This window comes from Lacerta agilis, chromosome 9, assembly GCF_009819535.1.
Source record: "Lacerta agilis isolate rLacAgi1 chromosome 9, rLacAgi1.pri, whole genome shotgun sequence".
NCBI classification, from domain to species: domain Eukaryota; kingdom Metazoa; phylum Chordata; class Lepidosauria; order Squamata; family Lacertidae; genus Lacerta; species Lacerta agilis.
In genome coordinates, this window is record NC_046320.1 from 18,520,226 (window position 1) to 18,532,830 (window position 12,605).

The 12,605-nt window shown below is 42.8% G+C and overlaps 1 protein-coding gene across 13 annotated transcripts in view; it reads left to right on the forward strand.

Annotated features, from left to right (window-relative positions):
* The window catches only part of APBB2 (amyloid beta precursor protein binding family B member 2), a 101,534-nt gene that overhangs the window by 55,565 nt on the left and 33,364 nt on the right, over nucleotides 1-12,605 (forward strand). Inside the window, exon 1 of one of the 13 annotated variants that reach the window (XM_033159626.1) lies at nucleotides 12,106-12,155. The exons of 11 other annotated variants lie outside the window; for them this stretch is intronic. The gene's annotated coding sequence lies outside the window, so the exon portion shown is untranslated. Of the gene's footprint in view, nucleotides 1-12,105; nucleotides 12,156-12,605 lie in introns of those variants that run through there. One more of the 13 variants, XM_033159627.1, reaches the window with a different exon arrangement.

The following is a 12,605-nucleotide window of genomic DNA, read 5'->3' on the forward strand; positions in this document are numbered from 1 at the left end:
GCAAGTAGATAAATAGGTATGGAAAGTAAATGGTGTTTCCGTGCACTCTGGTTTCCATCACAGTGTTCCCGTGTGCCAGAAGCTGTCTGTGGACAAACGGTGGTCCCCTCAGCCTGAAAGCAAGATGAGCACTGCAACCCCATGGTCGCCTTTGACTGGACTTAACTGTCCATTGGTTCTTTACCTTTTACAGATGCTCTCCCTGTAAAATATTTAGAGTAGTGCAAATGACCCCTACTTTTTGTTGCTGTTAAGTCTTGTTGAATTATTTTGGCTTTCATTTGAAATGTCTCCTGCTTTTTGCCTGAAGATGAGCCTCCAGATTCACCAGAGTTTACTAAGGAGAGTTGCTTGAATAGGCCCGCAAGCATAGCCTGGAGCCATGACTGATTCCTTAAAGTCTCTGGCCTGAAACTTAAAGACAGGTGTCCAGCAAATAGAGGAAGGTAAGGGGTGGGAACTTCTGGTGCCTGCTTGTTGCCTCGGGGTATTAGTACAAGGAGAAGAGTTGTGTTTGAGAGAGTGGTTTAACATGCGTGGATATGCTGTATATAGGAAGAGGCAGAGGGAGACTAGGAAGGCTAAATTTAGAATTAACCAATTAGAATAAGCCTTTCCATTATATTTTGTGGACTCCCACTTATGCGAATATAGCTGCGCACATGACTCTTTCTGGCAAGTTAGATATTTGGTGATCAGGGACAGAAGCATGACAGATAGATAGCAAGGCCCCCCGGGTATGGGAACAGGAGCTTCTGCCATGAGCAGCTGCAACGTGGCAGAACAAGAGAGACAAATTGCATCAGCGAAGTGCTGGGGGGGGGGGAATGCACTTAGTCTTTCTCCTGCCTACTGCCTTGAACAGCAAAGAGTCATTTTTGAACATCTCACATGGTCCTTGCTAGCGAAAGGGTTCTCTCCTGTTCATTGTCAGGTGGACAATAATTATGATGACTAATGCAGCAGCTCCTAGCTCTTGAATATCAAGTTATTTGAAAGTCATTGCTATCTTGAGGTCCTTGGATTATTATTTTTTTGATTTTTTTTTTTATCAGACTCCTTCCTTGTAGTAATTTATTTGGTTGGATTTCTCTTTGGAAGATGAAAAGCCTTTTAATGGTACCTGACCAGATGATTTTCTAAGCCTTGTGCTAATGAAAGATTGATGAAAAACAGAGATCTACTGATGGGAGTTTAATCTAAGGGCATGTCTGCTAGAGCACGAGGCAGAAAAGCCTTCTGGGAGATTAATAATTCTCTCGGCACACACTAAGCTGTTATCTTGGACTCCAGCATTAACTTCTTTTTACCACAGTAGCTTGTTAAGAAAAGGCTTCGTGATTTACTCCAGTGTTTCCCAACTGCCCCCCCCCAGGATATTCCAAGGAGGACACAGGTAAAAATTACATAAGGCCGGGGGGGGGGCAGCACAAGGCATGGGGACCCCTGAGGGAAGTGAGAAGAAAAGGGGGGAAATCATTTTTATTTTTTAAAAATCCTGATTGGCTGGCTATCTGTTTGGCCAATCACAAGCAGGTAAGGGAGCAGACCACCAGGAGGTGGGTAGGCACTTCTTTTGGCCATGTGCATTTTCTTGGAGCTGTCCTGGTTTGTTTCCAGCCGGAGAGGGCAATCGCTGAGGCTCTGCAAGGCGCAGGGCATAATCCACCCCAGCACCTAGCAGACCAGGATTGTCCGTTGCTGCTGATTTGCATCTAGTAAATAACTAAGTGTCTACTCAGAAGAAACCTGCACTGAGTTCAGTGGGCCTTACTCCCAGGTAAAGGTGGGGGGCAGGCTAGAGTGTTTTATCTAGGCAGCAAAGGCTCCTCCGGATGACAAGATCTTTTTGCAACAGGTCAGTGAGGACCACTTGCTATTTAAAATTCTCCTATATATACAGAACTGCCTGTGCGCCTTTTTCAGACCCTCCTAGTGTCCCTATTTTCCAGGGACAGTCCCAGACTTACAGAAGTCGTCCCAGTTTCTGATTTGATCCTGGAATGTCCCACTTTTCCTTAGGACGTCCCTGTTTTCACCCGAGAAATGTTGGAGGGTATGGAGTTATCTGACCCCTGAGCCATCTGAAGGCAGTACTGTATAAGGAAGGGTTTTTTAATGTTTAATGTTTTATTATGTTTTCATATATGTTGGAAGCCACCCTGAGTGGCTGGGGCAACCCAGTCAGATGTGCGGGGTATAAAGAGTAAAATTATTATTATGGAATAGGACTGCAGGGGGTTCCACTAGAAAGATGACCCTTGAGGTCCTTTCCAGTTCTGTGGTTCTCTGTTTTTCTGCTTCAACAATATTTCATTATTTTCCTATCATTTTATGTAATTGTATTTTGTATAAATTTTAAAAATTATAAATAAAACATCTGTTTACAAACAAAACATTTAAATAGCTACCTTTCTACTGGTAGAACAGGGAAGTCAACAGGAAGGAAACAAGGTCGGAAAAAGGTCGGGAAACACTGATTTACTCAACTGTTTTGCTGACTTAAACTGTGATTATTTTAGACAGTTGTAAGAGGTGTGCCTTTGCTATTGTTAATCACTCCATGAAGACAATATATTGCTGGAACTGCCTAACGTTAAGAAAACTCATAGTCTATCTCAAAGCCATAGTGGGTAAAAACAATTTATATATCTTGCACGTGCAATACCAGCTCTACTGTAAATTTAAATTTGAGTTAATATACATAAGTTAATATGTGCTTACGTGTAATCATGCATCATGTTTAAAATGCCCTCTTCCTTAGTGTTGACTTTTACCACGTTTTAGCATTGCCGATGTTTCACATGGTCTCTCTGAATCTTACCTTCCATGGCTTGGTTTTAATCCTGATTAGGGCTGGGCGATATTAGGTTTTCAATATTGCAGGATATCACTAGCCAGACCTCACAGTTTGGCCATACACCGCAATGTTGAAAAGAGCTGCATTGGCCCCAGCCTGCGACGCAGGCCCCAGGTGAGACTGCTTCAGCTGAGGCGCTTCCACCCCAGCATCTTGCAGTGATGGGGCTGAAACACCTTCCACTCCCTATAACTGGCGCCCCTGAAATCAAGCAGGGGAGGGAGGAGGGATTTTGAAGCAGAAGATTAAAAGAAAGGTGAGGAGAGGCTTTGAGAGAGTGAATCATCCTAATTTGCACACCGCATTTTGTGGGAAGGGAGCACTACTACATTTGCAGCAGACCTTAAAGAAGACCTTTGACAGAATTGTGCCCTAAGAGACAATCAGGGTTATGAGTTACATTTTGTCAGATCTGTTCTATCTGCAACTGCCACTGGTTAAGAAAAGGCTACTATACTTGGTTGTGCATTTTCCTTCAGCTGAAATGACCCGTCATCCATCCCAGTCATGAAGGAGTGAGCAGACTCTACTTGAAAGCGACAAAACGTTTATTCTCTTTCCAACTTTGGTTTCTATTTTTGTTGATTGCGTAGCACTCGTTCACTTATCTATCGTGGCCGCTTTTTCTCACCCAGCTTCCACACGTGCAGCAAAATATTTTGGAATATAAAATTGGCGGGTGGGTATTAGCAAGGGGATGTGGCAGAGCTAAGATCTACCATACTCACACACTGTTTCTTCATCTTTCTCCTCTGTGCTGAGAGCACAAGTGGAAAATTTGCATCCCCCAAAATAGATGTCATGTGCACATTAATCCAACCACCTTCTCTCCCCCCCCCCACTCTATCTTTTGCTTCTCATGCACTTGAAAACTAGGTCATAGTCCACTATAGGCCTTGATGGTTTGCTTTATCCCACTGGGGCTTTCTGTTAAAAAAGTGACAGTGCAGCCCTCACTTTGCCTTCCTGCTTGCCTCATGGGGCTTGGCTTTTCCTTTAATGTATAAGTTCTCTGGCTGCTGCTTCCCTTTCCCCATAATCCTTCCTGTCAAGCTGACTCCTGGACAGTTTCTAAAAAGTTGTATTCCCAGAGGTTCATTGTGCACGTCCTATGTATTCTCTTTTGTGTACCTGTAGGCGCCAACTCCATAGGTCTGTCTGAGACAGAGGCGTTTGAATACTGGGAATAAATCTTACCTGGAAATTAACACAGAACTTGATCGCATAAGAGGAAACTAGGGATGGACTGGAGTGCTAAATAGAGAGGACTTTTTTTTTTACACCTCCCTGATTGCAATTAATCGCAGTATGGGAATAAAAATACTTGCCTTACAATGTGGTTGCATGTATTTCAAGAAGCTCAGGCATATGAAGCGTTTCTAATCACTTAAAAAGCTTTATAGCAATGTTAAGTATTATTGGAACAATTATGGCTTAGCAAAACAGTACTCAAGCCATTAAATATATTTAAGTGCCATGTAGCTATATTGCATTTTATCTGTCTGTCTGTCTGTCTGTCTATCTATCTATCTATCTATCTATCTTGCATTCATTCATTCCATAGTTCTTGCCACATGGTGCATAGAGCTGAAATACAGTTCTCCCTGGTTCCAATTTTATAGTTTTATTTTTTGCACTCCTAATTTGAAGTGATTTTGTTTGTTCTTGCTGTGTGCCCTTCATTGTACACAGCTGGGGAGACCTAGAGAATAAAAAGATGGTCCCAGGAAGGAAAAGGAGGGTACAGCATAAAAGACATACCATGAAAGTGGGTTTTCTAGAACGCTAGAAAACCCAGCAGAGGAAAGAAGCGACAGAAAAGCAGCTAAGAAAAATAACTCAGCGGAATTAAAATAATAGGGAATGACAGTGAATAACTGTAAGAAACCAAAGCCTAGCACTAGGCTTCTGTTGAAGGAGAAAGCCAGGCAAGAAAATACAGCAAGGGAAAAACGGGGGAAATCAAACAAGCAAAAACAATGAGAAAATTCAGAATCATGCAACATTTTTCTTTCCTCAATATAAGGTGGCTAGTAATTTAAGTCCCAAATGTTAAAATGCCACTATAATCTCCCCCAGAAGTGCAAAATGCCCTTAGAGCCCATGATGTCAGTAGAAAGTGGATGTTCTGGGCTCTTTGGGGGACAGCTGTCCCATTTTATAGCATCCATGTTTAGCCAACAACAGTGCTCATAGGATTTTCTGTGGCTAGTATGTGGATTGAGCCCTCCACCTCACCTGCAGAAGAAGAGACAAATTTGCACGTACCGATTTGGTTTATTACACCGTGATTGGTTAGACTGAAGGCAAGCCTTGTGCCTGCCCATTTTTGCATAGATTATTAAGCCATAGTTTCCCATTAACTTTTGAACTGGGTCTCCATATTGAATGCCCACTGATAGTAAAGCATTCTGCAACATTGATATAAATAATTCAGAACATAGCATAATGATGGGTTGGATTTAGGGGGTGTTGGTTTTGTTGGCAGCCTTCCCCATTTCTTTATATGGAAAACTTAATCTGCAGGGTTCCCATATGTTAGTAAGCAACAGCCAACGACGGCTGGGCCACATTCCTCCTGCTATAGTGTACGGTACCATCTGGCTGCCATACAGTGGCAAAATGAGTTTTGGATGATGTGACCACGTGAGTTGCATGCATCCATTTCAGAGGTGGCAAGGAGCAGCGATTGTCTGGTTGCCCGACTGACATAGGCAAGATTTTGGCCCTGCTGTTAAACTAGTATCGACCAGCATAATTTGCTGTACCTAAGTGACTTCCTGCACCCAGTGCACTAAAAGCAGATTAGCGTAAGTTTAATAACAAAATAATAATCAATAATTTCTGTCCAAAGCTTAGAATATACTGCTACTTTAACACTGCCATTCAACCAAACTACATAAATTAAGTTAGAAATTTATTTCAATTCAATGGGCTACACTAATTGGCTAGCTTAGAGGCCCCTAGATAATTATTTAAACTGTTTGCCAGAATGCCCTGCGGTTTAGTGCAAATACCACCTGTAACCTAATTTGGTTTGAATCCTAATGCATTCTGAATATTAAACTTATTATCGAATAGTAATCAAGCAAGTCAAAACATTCATGAACTATAACCTGGGTTTTTATAGAGAATAATAAAAACTTAGCACTTTGTAATTTGTTTATGGCTCACTTGGTTGTCGTTCACATTAATATGCCTACGGATATCAAATAAGCCGCATATGGCATTCCGTTTGGAGTCTGTCCAACACCGGCCTGCATTTCCAATAATCATGTAATTTGAAGGGAAGCTGGTCTTCTGCTGCCATGATTCACATCGTCACCAGGACAGGCCTAAGACATTTGCAGCCTGAAGCAGGTCCAAGAGTTGTTTCCCCACTGCTAGGGCCGTTACGTCAAGAAATTTTACTGTGCAGTGCCAATTCCTGCCTTTATCTGTCCCTTGCATAACGGTGGGATATATTGCTTAAAAAGACCACATAGCATGGCTAGCTCTGGACTTCACTCTCTTTTCCCAGCTGCAGAATCTCCATTATTTGAACCTACTATACCTGAAACATGCTTTCTGTTGTTCTTATAATCTGGTATTTGAGCTGCAGCAATAAGAAGCCTAGGAAAAGCTTTCACGAAGTGTCATGTCCATGTCTGTACCTATGTAGCCATTTATTATTATTATTATTATTATTATTATTAATTTTATTGAGTTTATATACTGCCCTATACCCAGAGGTCTCAGGGTGGTTCCCAGAAAAAAATCACAACATATATAATCAGAATAAAAACAACAAAAACAACACCGGAAAAGAGCCACGTTTTAAAAGGGTATAGGATATATAGGATTTATGGCACTTAAGAAAGCTGAGATAAAGTAAAAAATATACATCTCCACTTTTATGAGTGCTTTCTTGCTTATTCACCTATGGATAATTCTTACACACCACAGATGACTAGGTGAGTGTGTTAATCTCGGGGGGGGGGGTTCCTTTCTCTCTCCAAAATTATGATTATCCCAATTTTTAATGATTCCCTAGGCTTGGTTAGTTTTTCTGTGTCTTGCCATACATCTTCATAGTCACTTGTTAGATTCATGCAACCGCTCAAAAGTAAACATTCCCTGGGTAGATTGCAACAAAATATTAAAAACACACTATACAATAATTTGAAAACAACGGTAAACAATAAAAGACAGTGGGGTGAGAAAATAATGTACACCCTGGATTTCAAACACTAATGAAAAGTATGAGTTAATACATAATGGTGTTGCTAGAAACACAGTATCAAAATACATCCAGGTGTGGGGGGGTCCCCTGGTCCTGAATGGGGTAACTGTGCCCCTGAAGGACCAGGTGCACAGCCTAAGTGTCATTTTGGACGCGCAGCTGTCTATGGAGGTGCAGGTCAATTCTGTATCCAGGGTAGGGCGGCTGTCTAGCAGCTCAATTTGGTTCACCGGCTGTGACTCTACCTGCCCGTGCACTGTCTCACCAGAGTGCGCTGCTAATTCCCTGCTTGGACTACTGCAAGATGCTCTACGTGGGGCTACCTTTGAAGGTGACTTGGAAACTGCAGCTAATCCAGAATGCGGCAGCTAGACTGGTGACTGGGAGTGGCTGCCGGGACCATATAACACCAGTATAAAGGGATTTACACTGGCTCCCACTACATTTCCGAGCACAATTCAGAGGGTTGGTGCTGACCTTTAAAGCCCTAAACGGCATCAGCTCAGTATACCTGAAGGAGCTTCTCCACCCCCATCATTCAGCCCAGACACTGAGGTCCAGCTCCGAGGGCCTTCTGGTGGTTCCCTCACTGCGTGAAGTGAGGTTATAGGGAACCAGGCAGAGGGCCCTCCCATCAGATGTCAAGGAAATAAACAACTATCTGACTTTTAGAAGACACCTGATCGCAGTCCTGTTAAGGGAAGTTTTTAATGTTTGATGTTTTATAATGCATCTATATGTGCTGGAAGCCACCCAGTTTGGCCACACATATGAAACACATACATATAACAAGAGCATGATACTTCAGTCTTCTTTTTATGTATTGATATATTTAAATAATGGATGCCCTTGAATTCCTTTGAATGTCTGTTATGCTTTAGATGTTTACAGCATTTATATGATGAATGCGTACAGTAGATCTGGATTATTGTTAGAAAATTGTTTTCTAGTGCTACGTTTTTGGAAGATAGGTACATTTTCTAACTCCAGGCTCATAATCGTGAGGATTATGTGCTGGCCCATTTCCATAACTGAGCTTCCACAAGGGGAGGGACTTTTGATGCTTCATGCTATTGAACGCGATGTGCCCTCTGGCAACAAATCTCTTTCTTGAATTGCATTTGATGACAGGAGTTGTCTGCGTGCGTGTGCTTAAAGACTCGTTTCAGTTTTTAATTTCTAAACATAAAAATTCAAATGTCTTAAGTTGATGCATTAGTAAGATGGTTTAAAAAATAATAATTCTATGAGTCACAAATGATTTCTGCATGAATAATGTTGCGTTTTAGTGAACCTGAAAAAATGGCCTGCATTATATATCTCATACAAGATTGCCTAATGAAATACCATCCATCTTTATGCATCAGAGTCGCTTAAAACACATACACTCATCTGACTATTTAAATGGTACAGTAAACATGGTCTGAAGGATAATTTCAGTAGGGGGTTCACCTGCTGTGTTCAATCCTCAAGTTATTTTATTGATGCAAAACAAATCCCTTCACTCAAGCTTTGAGTCAAAACATAGTATTTCCATTCAAGAAAAGCACTGGGATCAGAAAATAATAATAATAATAATTTATTTGTACCCTGCCCACCTGGCTAGGTTTCCACAGCCACACTGGGCGGCTTCCAACAAAGATTAAAAATTAAAAGCTTCCATCCGGCCATGTCTCCTTTCCCATCAGTGATCAGCCGCTTTTTTTGGTTCTTGGCCTCTGCTTCTGACCATGGAGATTTTACAGTTTCCCCCAGTGAGCCAACTGCATGGCCTATGTCTTCCTTTCTTGACAGTGCAGGCTGTGACAACTACCGGTGAGCCAGTGGCAGCCAGAACTGACACTTGGGTAGTCAGCTCACTTGCAAGAGTAACAAAGACCCACTGTGATACTGGAGAAACATGTGGAAGCTTATCAAAAGGGAAACAGTGGCCTTTTCTACCTTAATTCATCTCTAAACCTAAACACACCATGTAAGGAGCGCAGTGTTTTGAACTACTGAACAGAAAAAGTCAGGTATCACTGTTGAAAGTTTCGTGTGATCACACAGTCAGATGCAAAGACACGATTCCCTTTTTCCTTTGTCTCCGTTTTGTAGATTTCAGACTTGATGAGATCTATTGGATGATAGGCAGGACGAGGAGACTGAATAGAGGCAGAGGAGTGGGAGGTTAGAAATGTTGGAGGTTCAGTATTCACAGCCCACCATACTCATAGGCCCTTGGCTAATTAATAAAAGAACAATACTTGCCTATTTCTCTGCCCCAAGCAGCTTGGATCCAGGGACTGTGCAAGAAGAAGCCAGTTACGCAGTGAGTTCCTTGCTTCCTTCTCTCACTACAGCCTCCATGCCTCCTGAAAAGCCCCTCCAGAGGAGTCAGAGGACCCTTGGGGAAAGGCCCGGCGTGTGGTTTACATGAGTAGGATTATAATACAGTGGTACCTTGAGTTACAGACTCCGCTAACCCTGAAGTAATACCTCGGGTTAAGAACTTTGCTTCAGGATGAGAACAGAAATCACGCGGCGGTGGCAGTGGGAAGAACAGTTTCAGGTTAAGAATGGACCTCCAGAACGAATTAAGTTCTTAACCCCAGGTACCACTGTACATAATAGGTTTTGATGTTTTATAGGTACAAGACATATTTCCCAATTTTTGCTGAAGATTGCTTTTGTTGGGGAATGCAATAAAAAAGAAACTTCAGTTGGTGTTTTTCTTTTTTTGAAATACATACATACATACATACATACATACCCTCATGGGGTCTTTTTGCTTGGTTTTCAAGCCATTCTTTTTATTACAAGTTACCAAGATAACTGTGCATCCATTCATCGCCCTGCAACACCTGTGGCTCCGGGGCCATGGATCACGCTGGCATTTGAATTTTATTGCTAGCTAATAGCCATGGACAGGGATTGATTCTTACTTAAGTTGGGGTTCATGTTTCCATGGAGTGGGAGCATGCTCCTCTTATATGTTCCTAATGCAACATGGCTGTTCCACACAAAAGGCTGTGTACAAAGAAGGCCATATCACCTTTTAGTTGAAGAAGGTGGTCTTCCATAGATGCAGGTAACCGCTTGGTGCACTTACAGTATGTCACAATTACATTATGTCTGTGGCCCACATTTGCTTTTCCATCCCAAGAATAGGTGCTTAGGCCCAGGCACATGTCCCAATCAGATCAATAGGCCATAGCTGGCCGCTGATGTTTGCATGTAATACTACCCAGTCTAATACAGTCGTACCTTGGATCCCAAACGCCTTGCGAGTCAAACATTTTGGCTCCTCGAACGCCACAAACCTGGAAGTGAGTGTTCCGGTTTGTGAATGTTTTTTGGAAGCCGAAAGTCCGACGTGGCTTCCAATTGGCTGCAGGAAGCCTTGGTTTCCAAACGTTTTGGAAGTTCCGGAATGGATTCCGTTCAACTTCCAGGGTACCACTGTATCCTGAGAAAGAAATGGGATTCCTCTTGAGTCAGTGGTGTCCCTGCCCAGCTAGTTTGAGAGTTAAAATTAGTATGTTTAACACATGTCACTGTTGCTTTCTGGCTTAAGGGAAGAAACACGAGGAATATTAACAAGCCTGCTTAGCAGCCTTGTAAGACTTGGAGGGGATTCAAGATTTGTGAAGGACTTTAGGAGCATCTCTAAAGCCAACTCTAGTAAAGGACTGTGGCAGTAGGATAGGCAATGGAAGTGAAAGTTTACAGTTGGAAACAAAAGCCCTATTTGGCATGAGATGGGCATCTCATACTGAATACTAAATTCTTATAATAACAGCCATTCTTGCAGTGGGGCTCTTTTGTTTGTTGGATTGCAGTGTCTGGGATTGCAAATAATGTTTATTTATAGCGCATTCAGGTCAGAAATCCACATAACTGTACATTAATAAAGGTTTGTTTTTTTCAGCAGCAGAAAGGCAGGCTCTTGTTTGTTAAACAGTAGATCTGTTTTAACGGTGACAGAAATGAAGAGAAACAATTCAATAAGAATCTCTCCTCCAGAAAGATTGTTTCTCAGAGCACACATATTATCTTAAGCCAGGCAATTCATCATAGGGGGGTTACTAGGCTTTGGCCCTGAACAGTAGTGAACCATTTGTGTCTTCGAAATCATGTTGTAGTATAGCGCTGAAAGGAGAGAACTAATACTTTAGAAATCAAACAAACTGCAGGTGTGTACTTTATGCAATCTTAGGTATACCTTTTTGTAACCCACTTTAAGTATATTCTCTTCTGAAAAGTGAGGTGCGAACAGTTTGAGTCATCTTTATTTCATAGAATCATAGAGTAGGAAGGGACCAAAAGGCTCATCTAGTCCAACCATCTGCAGTGCAGGAATCTTGACCAATGTGGGGCTCGAACTCATGGCCCTGAGATTGAGAGCCTCACGCTCTGCCGACTGAACCTTTCTCCCCTACCTTTTGAGGCAAGCCCTTAACAACAGAAACATTAGCAAAACGTCCGGCATTGGCTCCAGCAGTAAGAACAGAGGGCCTGTTGTTGTTTTTCTGCACTATTTCCCGTTTATTGTGCAGCAGGTGTACGACTTCCAGTACAATTTCTTCTGCGCACTTTTGACATCGGTATCGGAGGCTTGGCAGTCCATTTGGCTGCCGAAAGGAGGATCATCTGTAGTAGCATAGATCTGTTAGGGAGGTGACGGGAGGGGCTCAGGGATTCTCATTGCACAGAATATTAAAAAAAAGTACTCAAAAACGGGGTGGGTGGGGAAGCAAGGCTGAGAGGAGAGCAGCACCCCCCCCTTCACAGCTGCATCCAATCACACAGCTGGGCTGGCTGAGCGAGGACAGGAAAGAAGGAACGAGGGAGGGCATCTCGTGGAGGAGGGTTGCAGCTGAGAGGGTCTGGTCCAACTTGATGCAAAATGAATGAGCTGCTGCCCCCCCACGGGTATTCAACGCATGTCGCCGAAGCAGGAGCATGCATACGGCTGAGCTGAGAGAGCACTTTGCCCTGCCAATGCCTGTGCAAATGGGGAAGCGGGGAGTGTTGGGGACTGCCTGACGTGCAAGGCATTAAAAAGCCCTCTCTGCTGCAAGAAGGAATAAGGTAAGGAACTTAAAAAGAGGACCGCTCCCCACCCCATCTGATTACTAGGAGATGCATACAGTATAAGCAGGAGCAAGTAGCCTTTTGTCTTCAGTAGCGCTTGTCTTCTCTGTGTAAATTCAGGGCAGAGATTCTTTAGGTTAAAGATTGAGGGCAGGCAAGCAGCAATAAGGGCAGGTTGAGCCTCTTGTTTTCCAAGAACGACACTTAATATCAGAATCGCAGCTGTAATGGCCAGATGGGACTTGCCCTGTAAGTACAGTCCATTCGCCGTTTCTGCTTTCAGGAGCTGGCTGTAAACTGACTGTAGCTGGCGATGAGACTCGCCTGATGTTCAGCTGCTCTTATTGTTCACTGTTCAAGTCGCCCAAATACCTGCCGTTCGTTGGCTGCAATTACTAAGCTCTCTTATATCGACTTGCCTAAATTGGCAGTTTTGTAAGCTCGGAC